Raw genomic sequence first — 9819 nt, forward strand, 5'->3', positions numbered from 1 at the left:
CAGGTTATGCAGTTACAAGAAGGGTCTTCTTTATTCATGCTTTTATGAATTAAGGTTAAACAGAACCATGGCCGGACGACTCGCGAGTCACAACTGTTTGAGGTTGGCTATTGGACGCTCATTTATTTAACAAAATGAATGAAGAACCCATCTTTAAACTGGTGATACCAGGGAAATGTAAACCTTAAAAGTTTTGGTACAATATTAAGTTTTTGTCATTAATGAGTAATTATACTTTCACATTTACTGCCCAACAGGATGTTTCTTTGTTTAACAATATGGAAAATATAACGAAAAATTTAACAGGTTTACTTTAAATCAGTGCCTGTATTTCACCAGCAGAGGTCACTGTGGTTAAATATTGGAAGCAATGTCCAAATCAATTTTATGGATTTTAAACCAAGATAAAAAAAGAAGAATCTTTAACTTTTCTTTTAAAACAAGTTTTGAATTTTCCTTCAAACAAACATTATCCCCCATGTCACAGCAACTTGTAAAAATGTTCATATATCAACTTTTTCAGCACTTGAGAGATTAAAACAAACATTTTCACAGTTTTATTGGGGTTTTATGCTACAGAAAGTAGTGCATAGTTTGGAAGTGGAAATAAAATTATAGTTGTCAACATTTATAAAGATGAAATTACGTTTAAATCTGGTTTCTTTTTCTTTAATGGTCTTAAACAAAAATCCAAGCCACAATTAGCATAAAGATAGTTTAAAATCTGTTCTATTTGTTCAATCATGTTTTTATACAGAAAATTTAAGCAGCACAACAATTCAAAGTGCTTTACATCATGAAAACCACAAACCGTCATTAATTGTGAAATCAGTAAGAAACTTTGCATTTTGTCAAATGCAATCATCAAAAATATTGATTAATGTTCCATTTATTATGAGTCAGAGTCAATGCTAAACATGAGGGCTTTTAGCTTTGATTCAAAGTAACTCAGTGTTTCGGCTGTTTCGTAGTTTTCTGGAAGTTTGTTCCAGATTTGCGGCGCATAGAAGCTGAAAGCTGCTTCTCCATTTGTTATGAAACACGACATATCATGAAGCACAAAGCTGTGACAAATCAATATAATCAATCTGATTTAATTTCCAGTTGCACTGGAAGAAAACAAATGTCTTCTGGCTCAAATTTAAAAACATTTATGGTTTAAGTTAAACCATAAATGGAAGCAGTGGGTGATTGTTCTTTCCATTTCTTTCCCTTTTTGGTTGATTTCTTTAATAATACCACTTCATTTCATGAAATTTTGCCACAAACTAAGTTTTTTTCCATTTAAAAATGCTGATCAGTTGGAGTGTTGCTCAGTATATCTGCAGGATCATGACCTGAAAACTAATATATTGGCATTACGTGCCGTTCCTCCGCCTTCCCCTCTTCTGCCTCAAGGTGACTCCTCCATCTGCACCCTCCCTGGCGTTGCCAACGCCTCTCTATGCAGCAAGCATGGCACCGAAGCTAAAACCTAGTTCCACTCTTGTTTTTGGAGACCTGCTGCAGCCTCACACGTTTCATTATTCCTCTTGGAGCCTCAGCTATCAGGAGGTGACTGAGAAAGAAGTCTGAATTTAACAGTGGTCCTCATGTATTGTTTTTATTTCACTCATGTTTCTTTTTCTTTTTCTGCTCTCGTTGTGCCTGCGGTGCGTCTCTGAACTGGTTTCAAATCGCTGCAAGGCGTCCGTGTTTTAATCACCTTCTCCTTCGGCCCTCCCCTCTCTGAAGAGAGAGAAAGAGGAATCTGGAGTAAACATTTACATTTATATCTGAATGGGCGGATTGGGTTGTGAACGAATGAATATAGAGGAAAGGAAATAGAAAAGATGCAGAGATTAAGATGCAAGACTTCATGTTGTTTTTGGAGACACAATTCAATTAATAGATAACGATAAATTCATTTTTGTTACTTCAAATAGATTTAAAAAAGCAACACGAAGATAAATAAATCGATCTCAAATAATTTAAATGTGTCAGTCATAAATATTTGAATGTTTCTTTATTATGCTTTCAGGTCAATCATTTCAGTATTTTCTCTGCTGTAGCACAACAAAGGACAGAAACTGTTAAATTGAAACAACCAATCAATTTGACGAATCATAGTGACAATTTAGGTCATTTCTGGATAGATGCAGGAGCACAGGAAGGACAAGTCATTCAAGTTATTCTCAAATGAGGAAGATTATTTTGGTGGTAATTGGTCATTTTGAGGAAAGTTTGGTTATGGAAAAAGAAGTGACTGAAGGTTAGAGAAACTGCCTGGACAGCCAACAAACTGGACCAGAACTTCATGGATACAACGGTAAAAAAGGATGCATGAATGATGTCAGCATAGATTATAAACCTCTGGGATTATTGATCCATTTCTTGGTAAATGTGTTACTTTCAGTCAGCTGTGATTTTGGCCTGGAAACTCTCCCTGATGTCATTTTTACGCAGCATCTCCTTATTATTGAATCACGAACTCGGACTTTAACTGAAGCAGGAGAAGCCTGAGGTTTTCAGATGTTTTTGGTTCTTCTGTGACCTTCTGGGTGAGTCTGTGAAGCACTCTTGGGAGTCATTTTGGAAGCTCACCCCCTGAAAGGTTCAAGGCAATCAGTGAGCCATTTATGGAAATAACTGCATTGATTTCCAGTTTTATTGACATTATCACATTCATATATATCCCTACACTCTTTATTTACTGGCTTATGTTACCTTCTGCCCTCCATTATTAACACATTCGATATTATTGTAGCTGGCCTGCGGCCGGCCTGACTCGCCGATGCTCATTAACTCGTTTGACTGCTCCCGGTGAGTGATGTCGCTACCTGGCCGTGTTGACACCTGTACAGTCTCTCTGTTTACCCAGCAGCCCCGAGGAGCTGCCACCGCTACCAGGAAGTAATGGGGCTGTCGTTCCTGCCACCACTCACTCCTTCAGGGATCCAGCCACTACAACAATCATTTCACCCTCACATCTCGCCCTCAACAGCCTCCTCCCCCTCCTTCATGCTTCTGGCTCAAATCCCTCTCTTACACCTTTAACCCTCTTCTATCATCCTTATCCCTCTTTCCTCCCTCTCCCTTCCACATCGGCATTGCACAGAAACACACAATAGGCCAGAAGCAAGGCTGGAGAGTGGAAAAGAGGGGGTCGGTGGACGATGAGAGGAGCGGTGAAGGGAGGGGAAAAGCGGCGTGAAATAGTGTGAACTGCGAGGTGGAATGGAGTAAGAGTGGAGTGGGATGTAGACCACGGGGCGAGCAGAGAGACTGGCTAATGACGTATTGATTCGGCTGTGCCTGCAGCGAAACAGTGGGAGTGTGTGGGAGGAGAGGAGTCACAGCTCGCAGATGTCTGAAAACACCTGGGTGGGAAAGATGTTGTTTATTATACGCCTGTGCTGACAGGAAGAGAAGAAGCAGCAGCAGCAGCCTGGTTTGTGAAAACCCTCGTGTGCACACAGAAACTCTGCTCACACTCCCTGCAGCTCCTGCAGTCTCAAGAAGGAGCTGCATTTATTTTATTAATCTGGTAAATAAAAGCTCAGCTCTTAGGAAAAAAAATCCCCCAGCTTGTGGCTGTAAAAGCTCACATTTAGAGGTAGATGGGCATTGGGGATCACATTAGGTGAGATGCTCTGGGGATGGAGGCTTGCTAAGGGGGAGAGATGGAGGGATAAAGTGGAATTAATTGGATTTTGTGTTTTCTCTTAATAATGCATCATGGACTGAATGTGTCCATGCTCCAGCGTCCCCAGGGACAAACAGGTGAGGGATGTGGGCTGTTGAATACATTTCTGGGTGAATCATACAATCTTTATTGACTGGGTGAATTAATGATGCTAAAGGAGGGCGGGGGAGTGGAACAATAGAAAATGCTCCGGCTACCGTTTATTGCGCAGCCAGCAGGGTTACAAAAAATCTAAAAAGTGTGGATTGCATACGTGTTTAGTCCTCTTTACTCTGATACTCCTGAATAAAATCCAGTTGTGCTTAAAAGGCATTTAATTTTGGTGGTGCTTGGTGGGCCTCCCTTCTGAAGCTGCTGCCCCCGCGACCCGACCCCGGATAAGCGGAAGAAAATGGATGGATGGATGGATGGATGGATAAATGAGGAGTAATCCTGAAAGAAAACCTGTTAATGGTTTTCTTCCAGGAAACCATTAACCCTTACCGGTCTTCAAGCAGGACAGCGACTCTTAGATCAAACCTATTACACAAAATTTTCATTTTTATACTTCTATTTGTATCTCAAATGCTTCTACAAACAGCCCAATCACTTAAAAAATATGCAGACCATTTTTTTCTTTTAGCAGTAAGTTCATGTTTTTTGGTGATTGTTTAGTCACACTCCGCCGTTACCTAGCAACCCAAGCAGATCTCCAGTATATTTGGCCAGCTGGTTTTACTACATACAGGTCACTACACTGGATACTAGAAAAGTACATTGTTTTTTTTTTGTTGACTTACCATTCAAAAACCACTTTCTGAATTTTACTGGTTTTGCAGGAGGCTCCACTTCTGCTTTTCAAAGGTGTACAGTTGTAGAATTTCTCATCTGTTATCAATAATTTTTATATGAGCGTAAACATCGAGTTGGGGGGGAGGGGGAGAGGCAGCTTATATGGATTTAAAGTGACAAGACGTCCTAAAGCAGCTCAAAAAAGGCAGAAGTGATCAGACTGAACTCTGATTATCTGAGAATAATTTTGTGCAAAAAAATTAAATGAACACGTTCTTTATCGTAGCATAATGCATCACAGCAAGTGCTACAAAGGAATAATTTGGTGGGAAATATGTTAATATTAATATGTTTACATACAAAAGGCAAAAGACCCAAACTGAAATGCAAACCACACTATACTGACTTTTTCTGTAAAAAAAAAAAAAGAAAAAACAATGCATCATTTCCCTTCCACTTCACACTGATGCCCCATTTTGTGTTGGTCTACCCCAAATAAAAGCATGATGTTCATCTCTATAACGTGATAAAATCCTGCACTGTTAAATCAGAGATAATGTAAATATATAAATGTAGCAAACCAAAAGACCGTGACAATCCCGTCGTTTCTGCTGAGCTGATGAGATAAGTTTCCGCCCTGTTATTAAAAGTGAGTTCATCTGTGATCCAGGCAGACGCAGCAGCTGGAACAGGAAGTCATTCAAGCATCACAGACTCTTAAGCTGAATTAATTAAGGCTACTTCATATCCTCTGTGCCTGTGCCAAACTTTCTCTCAATCCACTTCCTGCTTTCCAATTACATTTTGTTCCTCCCGTTTCGTGGCAGATATATTCAAGCTGCTGGATCCTTCTGAGGAAAAGATTCAATGTATTTTTAAAGTGGCAGCAACAGAAAGACATTGTTTTAATTCCTTCCCTCCTCAGACTCACCTCCACATTTATGTCTCCTCCTTTGTCTGAAGAGACAGAGCAGCAAAGCGCCTTGGAGAACTGGGAATAGCATGGATGAGTGAGGATTTGATGGGCTGGCATCAGGGAATCAGCTACCGTCGCGCTGATCACCATGAAAAGCCATTAATTTGTTTGAGAGGGCTTACATGCCCCACAAGATTGTCCTCCTGTTTGTGATTGGCAGACTCAATTCTGCTCAACATCTCTTAAGTGTGTCTGCTTCACGCTCATCACTTTCATAAACAGAAAAGCACACTTCCTATTATTGCTCTACAGCAGCTACACTCCTCAGTTTGTCACATATATTCATTAATAACCTTGATTTAGTCACCATGTATATATAAACACATGAATTTCAGACAATACGATCATGATGAAAGGCTTCAGTTTCTATTTACTTTGTGTTATTTATTGCAGGTATGTTACACGTGAAAATTAAGTTTTAAGGTTTCATCAGCTCGTCTCAGCTCCAAGTTCTCTGTATTTATTCAAACAAAAGAGGAAATCAAGCTGGTGGTTAAAATCAGTCCAGCAGCTTCTAACTCACAGTTACAGACAGAAACAGAAAAAGCAGCAGCTGATTGTGATTGTATTCTGGTATTTAACATTTACATAATTAATAATAATAATAACTGAAACATAACGGATCAAAATTAAAACATTCCCAACAAAAGAGGGAATCCAGTTGATGGTTAACATCAGTCCAGCAGCTTCCACCACATTAAATATAATAAATAGCCCTTAAATTACAACTCAATGAGCTGTTAGCAGCAGTTAGCATAGCTGCGGTTAATGGTTGCAAAATTAAACACAGCGAAAATACAAAACATTAATAATGATAACAGATAAAAGCATATACAAAACATGTAAAAACACTGGATATGATTAAATTTGTCTAAAATGTATGCTAAAACATAATACTTACACAGAAAACACGGAGCAGATCCTAATAAAATGCCAGTTACGGAACAACAGAAAAAGGGGGCGGAGCTGTCGGTTACCGGTTGCTATAGTAACCATCAACCGCCAAGAGCAGAGCAACGGAACTCAATACGCGAATAAAAATGTCTGGAAAAACAACTTTTTTACCAAACAGAATCAATTCAGAAAATAAATAAGCAAATTTGGACAAACTTCACATAAATGATAATGTTGAAATAAAACCCTGCTTCATATAAACATACTTGGCAGATTTGAAGGGTGTTTAAATAATTATCCTAATGACCAACGTTTAGATTTTAGGGAGAGGTGACAAAATTTGTGTCACATTCTCACAGCAGTATGCTTTGTCTCTCTGGTTGCCTTCCTTTTTCTAAGTTTTTTGTAAAAAAAAAAAAAAATAAATCGCCACTGTCATTCTCCTTTAACAACCCAAACTATGACACCAATTTGTTTTGTACATTCAGGGTGACATAAGATGCTGCTACATCTTTCCTGCTGGTTTTTGTAAAAACATATCTTTGAAGATTTGTTTTCACCATGCTGTACATGGTGGCAACAGAAAGTTGGGTCCTCAAGTTTAAAAAACTATGTTCACTTAAATTAATGGTTGACTTTGTCTAAACCTTTCATTGTATCCTGCTTCAATGAAAAACAATGTGTAAAAAGTATTAAAATACAAATTTTTGACATTAAGTCAAAAAAATGCATTCAGTGGCTCTGTGATGCATGGTGTCCAAGGCTCAAATGCAGCAGCAGCAGAGTATGTGCATGAAGAATGTCTCCATAATTCACTGCAGAACAGGTGTTCGGCTTTCGATGAGGAATGAGCTCAGGTTCGCTGCTTCGCCTGCGGCGTGGTTCTACTCCAACCAGACGGTTAGCAGTTTGATCCCACTCCCAATTCACAAAATCAAGCATCATCAGGTTCCCCTGATGGACTGTAAAGGACGAGTCCAATATACAGGGTGGGCCATAAATTTTCAAACATAGGAGAATGTATTTCTTTTATATTTCAGACACCCAAGAAGATGCGTTTGAAAAAAGAGCAAAGAATTCAAATGATACTGATGGCTGGATCGGGAAGCAGTTGCATGGTTGCACGAAACTTTAACAGAAAACATGGAACGAGCATCACACACGACACTGTGGCAAAACTTACTTGCAAGTATCAGAAAACTGGAAATGTTGCAGATCAACCACGAAGACGTTTTACATAAAGAGTAGTAATACCACTAGATTAGGCTCCAGGTTTATTATCCTGCACCTAAATATTACCAGCACATGCCTCAAACATAAACATAACCTAATTTAAAGATGTCCAATCTAGTTCTCTTCAAAACAAAGTTAAATTCTGTTCAGTTATAAAACAGCACAGGGAATGGTGAAGGAGTCTCTCACCCTGGGCGAGCAAAGCGGAGGGAAACGTTTCTTTCTCCAGGAAAAAACCTCCAGAAGAGCCAGACTTATGGATGAGCGACCATCTGCTGCGACTGGCTGGAAGCTGACGACAGGCAGAGATGGTACTTTCTATGGAAGAAAACGATGAAAGACAGCAGAAATTTTTTAAATATTGAGCAAAAAGAAGCGCTCATTCTGTTCTTCTGCATCTTAATGTATCACAACTTAACTAGAGATACGCCAGGATAACAATAGACAAAAGTTGTAAGCCTTTTTCTAGCCGATAACCAAATTCTACATATTGATAATGTCAGAGAGAAATGTTTTTGTAATATTGTTGTGCAAGGAAAAAGTTATGGCACGGATCCAGGTTACTTTGGTGGGGAAACAATGGTTGAGTGCTTAAGGAGAGCCGGCTGGAGTCAAAGGAGTCAGAAGGGAGTTTCTGTTTGGTCAGATAAGGAAACAACTTGACTAAGTGTTAGTCGACCTTCTTGAGATGGAGCCAGATGTTTTCGATTCCCGTAATATGTAATAAACACACAGTATGAATTGTGCCAGGATGACTGTGCAAATGAAGGAAAGCGATGCCATTGGTCTAAACTTTCAAATACACGCCAATAGAGATGAAATCCTACAAAAAGTGATGTGTCCAGCAAAAGCTGAGTGATTTTGGATAGTTTGTAGAACATGTGTTGTTTTTGTTGAACTTATTTGCAGATGTAAATAAATCTCTCCCCGTTGGCTGTAACAGTAATGTTGCATTCACACCAAACGCGTATGATGCTTCTGGTTTGATGTGTGTTCACTTTGAACGCAGATGCTTGACATTTTGCTGTATATCTAGTGTTTCGCGTGTTTGGTTTACATTTAAGTCTATGTGGAGGCGGTTCGAGGGCGCGTCACCTCTACCCGTTGGACGTGTTGGATGCTCTTGACGCACGAAACGCACCGCAACGGCCCATGACGTGCCTCCACATAGACTTTGAATGTAAACCAGAGGCACCTGATGCTCAAAATGAGCTTGGTGTGAACCCACCATAAAGAGTCCGAGCCCTGTGTATTACTTTTATTCCTTTATAATAATTCACAGTAAAGAGCTCAGTAAATGCCAAAACCTTTGCATATCACTACAATTGCTAAAAATAAGAAACTAAATCTTGAACAAATCATCCTAGGTCCTCTGTAGAATAATCATTTTATGAATGCAGTAATATTGTGATTAGCAAATCAGTAGCTTGTGAATCTAAATAATGGACCACAGAGCTGCCTTGAAACAACACAACAAAAACGTAACGTAAGGTTTCCTGTCATCTTTCATCAAACATGTTGGCCTTCCTTTCCATCATGCCTTCACATCTGTTCCTCTGCTGTCTCATGTCATCTCAGTCCTTCTCCTCATTTCCTCTGTTTGATAGCTTTCACACACGCAAGGTGACTTCTCCAGAATGTGAATGCGGCTTCTGGAAAAGGTCATTTTAAATGACCTGTCAATCAACAGCCTGACTTCGTCAAAGAGGACACACTCAAACAAGCTTGTTCTCCTATAAACACCTCCACTATGTGTGTGTGTGTGTATATACAAGCATGCAAAACAATATAAAATATGGTTCTTCATGCAGCATGTTATGTACTAGCAGTCTTCTGCTCACAACAGCAGTAAATAAATTATGAGGACTCTGTTAAAATTCTTCCTGTACTCCATCTGCTGTTGCGATGGGGCCCTGCTTCCCTCTGAAGGAGCGGAAATCCTCTGGATGGAGGTGGAAACCGTTAGACCGGTCTACAAGGCTTTGTACCTCACTTCCTACTATTAGCCCCTGCTCAAATCCCTCTGTTCCTGCTGCTCTTCGAATTCCTTGCATCGTTTATTTCTCTCACCCCCCTGGAAACCGTCTCAAACTAAGCGCTCCTAAGTTGCCTGGCAAAGCATGTAACTTGAATTAAAGGGAACCTATTGTGCAAAATGTACTTTTCATATCTTTTTGGGTTTTAACTTTTTCTTCAAACAGCTCAAGCTTTTTAAAAAAACAATCAGATCTTTTTTTAAAGTTAATGTTTTTAGGTGTCT

The 9819-nt window shown here is 39.5% G+C and overlaps 1 long non-coding RNA gene across 2 annotated transcripts; it reads right to left on the reverse strand.

The window, feature by feature from the left end:
• Window positions 1-1584: 1584 nt before the first annotated feature.
• Window positions 1585-7741, reverse strand: LOC145552277 (uncharacterized). 2 transcript variants are annotated; one of them, XR_014088266.1, is made up of 4 exons: window positions 6334-7741; window positions 5388-5511; window positions 5038-5307; window positions 1585-1728 (listed from the first exon to the last, which is right to left on the reverse strand). It is a non-coding gene; the product is annotated as an uncharacterized LOC145552277 (long non-coding RNA). The 2 variants fall into 2 exon arrangements; XR_014088265.1 differs by lacking the exon at window positions 5038-5307 and having other exon boundaries at window positions 6334-7044.
• Window positions 7742-9819: the final 2078 nt, after the last annotated feature.

The sequence above is a fragment of the Poecilia reticulata genome, chromosome 7 (genome assembly GCF_904066995.2).
Source record: "Poecilia reticulata chromosome 7, P_reticulata-male-v2, whole genome shotgun sequence".
Classification (NCBI taxonomy): Eukaryota; Metazoa; Chordata; class Actinopteri; order Cyprinodontiformes; family Poeciliidae; genus Poecilia; species Poecilia reticulata.